This window comes from Triticum aestivum, chromosome 7B (genome assembly GCF_018294505.1).
Source record: "Triticum aestivum cultivar Chinese Spring chromosome 7B, IWGSC CS RefSeq v2.1, whole genome shotgun sequence".
NCBI lineage: Eukaryota > Viridiplantae > Streptophyta > Magnoliopsida > Poales > Poaceae > Triticum > Triticum aestivum.
This window is the reverse complement of record NC_057813.1, coordinates 691320147-691327483: the sequence shown is the minus strand read 5'-3', so window position 1 is coordinate 691327483 and position 7337 is coordinate 691320147.

Genomic DNA, 7337 nt, shown 5'->3' with positions numbered 1-7337 from the left:
ACCAAAGTATGACATGCTGGTAAGCAGTATGACTTGTATCGCCCACAACTCACTTGTGTTCTACTCGTGCATATGACATCTACGCATAAAACCTAGGCTCTGATGCTACTGTTGGGGAACGTAGTAATTTCAAAATTTTCCTACGCACACGCAAGATCATGGTGATGGCATAGCAACGAGAGGGGAGAGTGTTGTCCACGTAACCTCGTAGACCGTAAGCGGAAGCGTTAGCACAACGCGGTTGATGTAGTCGTACGTCTTCATGATCCGACCGATCCAAGCACCGAACGTACGGCACCTCCGAGTTCAGCACACGTTCAGCTCGATGACGATCCCCGGGCTCCGATCCAGCAAAGCTTCGGGGATGAGTTCCGTCAGCACGATGGCGTGGTGACGATGATGATGTTCTACCGGCGCAGGGCTTCGCCTAAACTCCGCGACGATATGACCGAGGTGGAATATGGTGGAGGGGGGCACCGCACACGGCTAAGGAACGATCCGTAGATCAACTTGTGTCGTTATGGGGTGTCCCCCTGCCCCCGTATATAAAGGAGGGAGGTGGGAGGTGCGGCCGGCTTAGGAGGGGGCGCGTCAAGGGGAGTCCTACTCCCACCGGGAGTAGGACTCCCTCCTTCCTTGCTGGAGTAGGAGAAGGGGAAAGAGGGGAAGAGGAAGAAGGAAAGGGGGGCTGCGCCCCTTGTCCAATTCGGACCAGAGGGGGGGCGCACGCCTCCTTCCTTTTGGCCTCTCTCCTCTATTCCCGTATGGCCCAAGAAGGCCCATATACTCCCCGGCGAATTCCCGTAACTCTCCGGTACTCTGAAAAATACCCGAATCAGTCGGAACCTTTCCGAACTCCGAATATAGTCGTCCAATATATCGATCTTTACGTCTCGACCATTTCGAGACTCCTCGTCATGTCCCCGATCTCATCCGGGACCCCGAACTCCTTCGGTACATCAAAACTCATAAACTCATAATATAACTGTCATTGAAACCTTAAGTGTGCGGACCCTACGGGTTCGAGAACTATGTAGACATGACCTAGAACTATTCTTGGTCAATAACCAATAGCGAAACCTGGATTCCCATATTGGCTCCTACATATTCTACGAAGATCTTTATCGGTCAAACCGCATAACAACATACTTTGTTCCCTTTGTCATCGGTATGTTACTTGCCCGAGATTCGATCGTCGGTATCCAATACCTAGTTCAATCTCGTTACCGACAAGTCTCTTTACTCGTTCCGTAATGCATCATTCCGTAACCAACTCATTTGGTCACATTGCTTGCAAGGCTTATAAAGATGTGCATTACCGAGAGGGCCCAGAGATACCTCTCCGACAATCGGAGTGACAAAACCTAATCTCGAAATACGCCAACTCAACATGTACCTTTGGAGACACCTGTAGTACTCCTTTATAATCACCCAGTTACGTTGTGACGTTTGGTACCACCCAAAGTGTTCCTCCGGTAAACGGGAGTTGCATAATCTCATAGTTACAGGAACATGTATAAGTCATGAAGAAAGCAATAGCAACATACTAAACGATCAAGTGCTAAGCTAACGGAATGGGTCAAGTCAATCACATCATTCTCCTAATGATGTGATCCTGTTAATCAAATGGCAACTCTTTTGTCCATGGCTAGGAAACATAACCATCTTTGATAAACGAGCTAGTCAAGTAGAGGCATACTAGTGACACTATGTTTGTCTATGTATTCACACATGTATTATGTTTCCGGTTAATACAATTCTAGCATGAATAATAAACATTTATCATGATATAAGGAAATAAATAATAACTTTATTATTGCCTCTAGGGCATATTTCCTTCACTGAAACCATTGTTAAATCCCTCTGGATCGGATGGGTATTACCTTCTCCTGGTGCGATGAACTGCCGCCAGTGGTCATGGTGGGATGATGACAGCGGCCATGAGTGGACAGAGAGATAGCGGTGGCGGAGCTTCCCGCCGCTGTCAGCTCCGCCTCGATCAGTAGGCAGGGTAGGTAGGGTGCGAACCCTTCTTGGCGTACTGCACTCGTGGCCCCCACCTCCCTTATATGGAGCTGCGCGATAGGGGCCGCAACCCAGTTGAGTTGAGTGTCCCCGATCAGGACTGAGTCAAGGTTCCAGTTGGCCGTCGGGCCAACTAAGAGGAGATCAACACTAACACGCATCACATCAAACCAGCCTCCGGGGTGGCCCTCGAGCCCACTGGATCCGACATCTCAACTCTTATCTCAGTCTTCGCGTCCCCGCCGAATCGCCTCTGTGATCGCTGGAGCATTTTTTTTACTTCGTGTGTGTGTTTTCTTTTTGATCCGGCACTATCCAGAGGCACACGAATGCTTAACTTGCCTAATGTGTGGTCGCTGGTGAGTCAGCTAACAAAACCAGCACAATCGACACTATGTTGTGTGTGTTGTAGTGCTCCACACAAATAGATATATTGTTTTCTATGAGTATGCTTCTCCTTTTATCACATCCAGAAAAATTATACTGGCGAGGCCTGTAATAACCCGTATTTTCATGGCTTGTTATTAAGGTAATTATAATTATTTGTTTAGATTATTAGATAATAATAAAGTTGGCATGCTTTTATGTTAATCTATGATTAAATGCTATATAATAATACAATAGCGGTATGTGAGTACGTATAGATATATATGCAACAATGGATTAGTGGACAGAGAGATATGTATTACCTTCTCCTGGTGCGATGAACTGCCATCAGTGGCCTTGGTGGGATAGTGACAGGGGCGATGAGTGGACAGAGAGATAGCGGCGGCGGAGCTTCCCGCCGCTGTCAGCTCCGCCTCGATCAGTAGGCAGGGCAGGTGGGGTGCGAACCCTTCTTGGCGTACTGCACTCGTGGCCCCCACCTCCCTTATATGGAGCTGCGCGACAGGGGCCGCAACCCAGTTGAGTTGAGTGTCCCCGATCAGGACTGAGTCAAGGGTCCAGTTGGCCGTCGGGCCAACTAAGAGGAGATCAACACTAACGCGCAGCACATCAAACCAGCCTCCGGGGTGGCCCTTGAGCCCACCGGATCCGGCATCTCAACTCTCATCTCAGTCTTCGCGTCCCCGCCGAATCGCCTCTGTGATCGCTGGAGCGTTTTTTTTACTTCGTGTGTGTTTTCTTTTTGATTTGGCACTATCCAGAGGCACACGAATGCTTAACTTGCCTAATGTGTGGTCGCTGGTGAGTCAGCTAACAAAACCAGCACAATCGACACTATGTTGTGTGTGTTGTAGTGCTCCACACAAATAGATATATTGTTTTCTATGAGTATGCTTCTCCTTTTATCACATCCAGAAAAATTATACTGGCAAGGCCTGTAATAACCCGTAGTTTCATGGCTTGTTATTAAGGTAATTATAATTATTTGTTTAGATTATTAGATAATGATAAAGTTGGCATGCTTTTATGTTAATCTATGATTAAATGCTATATAATAATACAATAGCGGTATGTGAGTATGTATACATATGCAACAATGGATTAGTGGAGAAGTGACCGGGCAAAATTAATTGACCAAGAAGGTGGTAGCACCTAGCTTGTATGTGTAAATCAGGTGTGCTCTACTGCAAACCAAATCAGAGATACTAAATTAATCAGAAAGCTGCAACGTGGCATGATACTAGAGGTGGCTTTTTGGAATGAACTTACTTATTCGGTGGCTTTTGGCAAAAATTATGGTTATGCCTGATGGATTCGATGAACTATATTTATCCTCGTAGTTGAATTGTGATGTGATGCATTTAAATTCTCTATGTTTGTATTGAAATGTGATCAATTTGTTAGAATAGTTTGAGCAATATATTTCAAGTTTTTTGAAACTAAAATTTATAGGATAGGGGATCTGCTAGCTGGGGAATAGTGATTTGCCTAAAAAAATTAGTAAAGTGCAATAGGGAGCACTTTTGGTAGTTTTAGCATAAGGGGTCTGCTAGAGATGCCCTTACATCCAGAAAGTGAAAAATGCAATGGTATAACAGCATTTTCATCAATGCTTCCTGGAAGTTTTTTTTTGTCTTAGTTCAACCTGTTTTCTTAATGGCCGTTCGACCTGTTTTGTTCAATAAGAATCTTCCATCAACCAACCATGCTGCGGTTTGGATCTTACTTGTGTTCTTGGATATATTCATATGAGATTCATGTGTTTGTTCTTTTTCGTTTTCTTTTTGATGAAACATTCTTTTTCTTCTGGTGAGATGTAAGAAGAATCAAATACTATTGACCTCCGACCTAACAAAGGAGTGGCAATATGCAGAATAGAAGATGTTGCACGAAGTCACACCATGATTTCCACATTTGCTACTGGAAACAGTGGAATCTGATCCAAGGTCTAGACCCTGACCTGACGATGCTTTCTTCAAAGAAAAGGAAAATGAGGAATTCCATCTTTGTTTTTTACTTTGCTGCAGCCCCAAGCAAAGAATTAACCAGATATGGATGGATGGATGCTTTGTCAAAAGCAAAGCCAAACACAAGCCCTGCACTGCATACCAGAACTAGTCAGCCACAATTGCTTATCCCAGCCGCAATTGTTTATCCCCATTCATTCGTGAAAAAGGAAAAGGAGGAAGAAGCAAAGCAGCAGACAATTCCATCTTTGTTCTTTACTTTGCTGCAGCCTCAAGCAAAGAATTAACCAGCTATGGATGGATGTATGCTTTGACAAAAGCAAGCCAAGCACAAGCCCAGCACTGCAGTCTCCAGTCAGTATCCCCCATTCATTCCTTCATTGCTCCTCCTTCATTTCTTCGGCTGGCACAACCTCTTCTGCAGTGTACAGTCCTGCAGATATCAGTAGGCATATACTACTACTTCTTATGTTATTCATCATCAGCACACAAGATACTGCCGAGTAAGGTACAACTGCTACTACGATGTGGTTTTAATCGTTCTTCTCTAATTGCACCTACTTTAGTTTGTTTCCAAAATAAAAAAGTGTATTGATTATGCATCAGCTGACAATGTTTTGCTATGCACAAACATATCTTATGCCTACTGATCTCTTATGGCAACTAGGTGCAAACTAGCAAAATAATCCATCCGGAGGTGCAGATCGATGGGTTAGATTTCTGGATCTTCTTGTCTTTGCCGGGCTTTCGTTGAAACACTAGTCGTCATGCCTTTTGAGGTATCAACCCGTGCATTCGCACGGGCTAGTATATTGCTAATGTTAACTTGTACGGGGTACTATTTTAAACAAACATTACGGTTAGGAGTGTCCAATTTTGAATTTTGGCTCCCTAAATTATTCAACAATGGGACATATTGCATATAACACTTACATCTGTTCTGTGACTTCAAATGTGGCTGAAATCTGGGATATACAGAATACTAATCTTGTGCATTTCGTAAAGAGTAATACTTTTATTGTGGGGAGATTTCTTTTGTTTTTCTTGGGTTAAAATGAATGTCGTATATCCTCCTGATCTTTCTTTTATATTTAGTTTTTTGTATGCATCCTGGGTCAGCTTTTTAGGTACACTAATAAACTGTGCTTTTATAACAATGTGATTCTAAAGGTGTTACAACAAATCGCTTGAAAATAATTGGGCGAGAAGGCCCCTCGCTAACCTGCATGGTTATGGCCACTGACCAGAGAGACTTCGTACCCAGCCGGAGAATATTTACCAGCGATGATGATGGGAGCCATCAGAAAGCTCTTTCATACAGAATGTTGTTTGTTCAGACAACAGGTTTAAGCTTTAAGTTCAGACCATAGGCTTAGTGATGCTCCAATCCCATCACCATGATGTTTAAATATTAGACATGTAAAAAGATTCAACATTAAATACTGGAGAAGTAGTAATACCTAATTTGTAACAAAGACATACCTAATTAGGTTGGATTTGACCACAACGTGATCAACTGACAAAAGTGCAAACCTGCAAGAAAACAAATTCCGACCCAAAAAGTGTGAGAAAACTAACTCATATGGGAGGGGACAATTCAGCTTAGCGTGTCATCACTCACAAAAAAGAGGAAAATCTTTATGAGGTAATAATCCCCTCGCCCACACCTGATACATGAGCGAACTTGTGTGCTTCAGTTTGAGATAGAGATTCCATACCCCAATGCTTCAGGTTGATGTTTCCTTTCCATATTTTTGGCGCAATAAGCTCCTTGACAACACCAGATCCATGTGCCAACTTGTGTGCTTCAGTTCGAGACAGAGCTGCATACCGCAAGATTGCTTCAGGTTGATGTTTCTTTTTTGTATGTAGAGATGAAGAGACGTGGAACACTTGTTAGATTCCGATGAGAGTTAGGATTGAACATTCATTGCGATAATGATGCCTTTACACGTGGTTCTTACAGACTTGTTGTAGTGCTTGTACTGATGGTGCAGTGTCTCGTCGTTGATCTCGTCTTTCCTTGCTCAAGGCGTCTGCCGTCTGCATGTATCTACCACACAAATTATATTACAGAGATTGTTTGCATGAACATGGCAGTGCAATTAGTGGTAGTGTTTGACCAACTATGCACTGCATAGCACCAGCAGGAGCCAACATGGCTGATGGTGTATCCACCGCATAGCCTATAAGAAGTAGCGGCGAGTTGACGGCTAGACTCTGCGTTACCTTGTTGACATACATGAACTAGCTTGAATAACGATGGTGGAGCGCGCTCCAGAGAAGATGAGATCGCAGCCTCGCATGGGAAGATGAGATCATGCGCTTCGGGCCCGACGCCCTGCATCACAACGGCGTTCGGCTGGAACCTCGCGTTGGCTTGTTGACGCACGTGGGTGGATCCGCTTGGATCGCCCTGAATAGCCATCGTGGCATGTCCTCCAGGAAGATGAGATGACAACGTCTCCGAGCATATTAGATCGTGCGCTTCGGGGCCATGATTATATGCGTTTCTTGTTCAGATCGTACCCATGTTTGTTTTTAACGTGGGAATTGTGGGCCTTTTATCTGTTTTAACGTGGGAATTGTGGGCCTTTTAGCCTTTTTCCTAAGTTGAGAAAAATTACTACAAAAGACAATAGATAGATCAGAGTATACGTGACAAATTGAGCTATGGGAGGTTGAGACAATTGAGTTGTTGGTAAATCATTGGAGTTTTAGGCAGATTGAGATAGAAGTTATTCAAAAATAAGTTTTTTTTTACAATGGAATCATGAGTCGATCTACACCGTAATAATTCGGTCCCACCAGATTAACGGCTCGTAAAATGTAATTAACGTGGGAATTTATAGGGAGTCAAGAAATTGGAGTTCTAGGCGGTTGAGACAATTGAGCTGTTGGTAAATCATTGGAGTTTTAGGCAGATTGAGATAGAAGTTATTCAAAAATAAGTTTTTT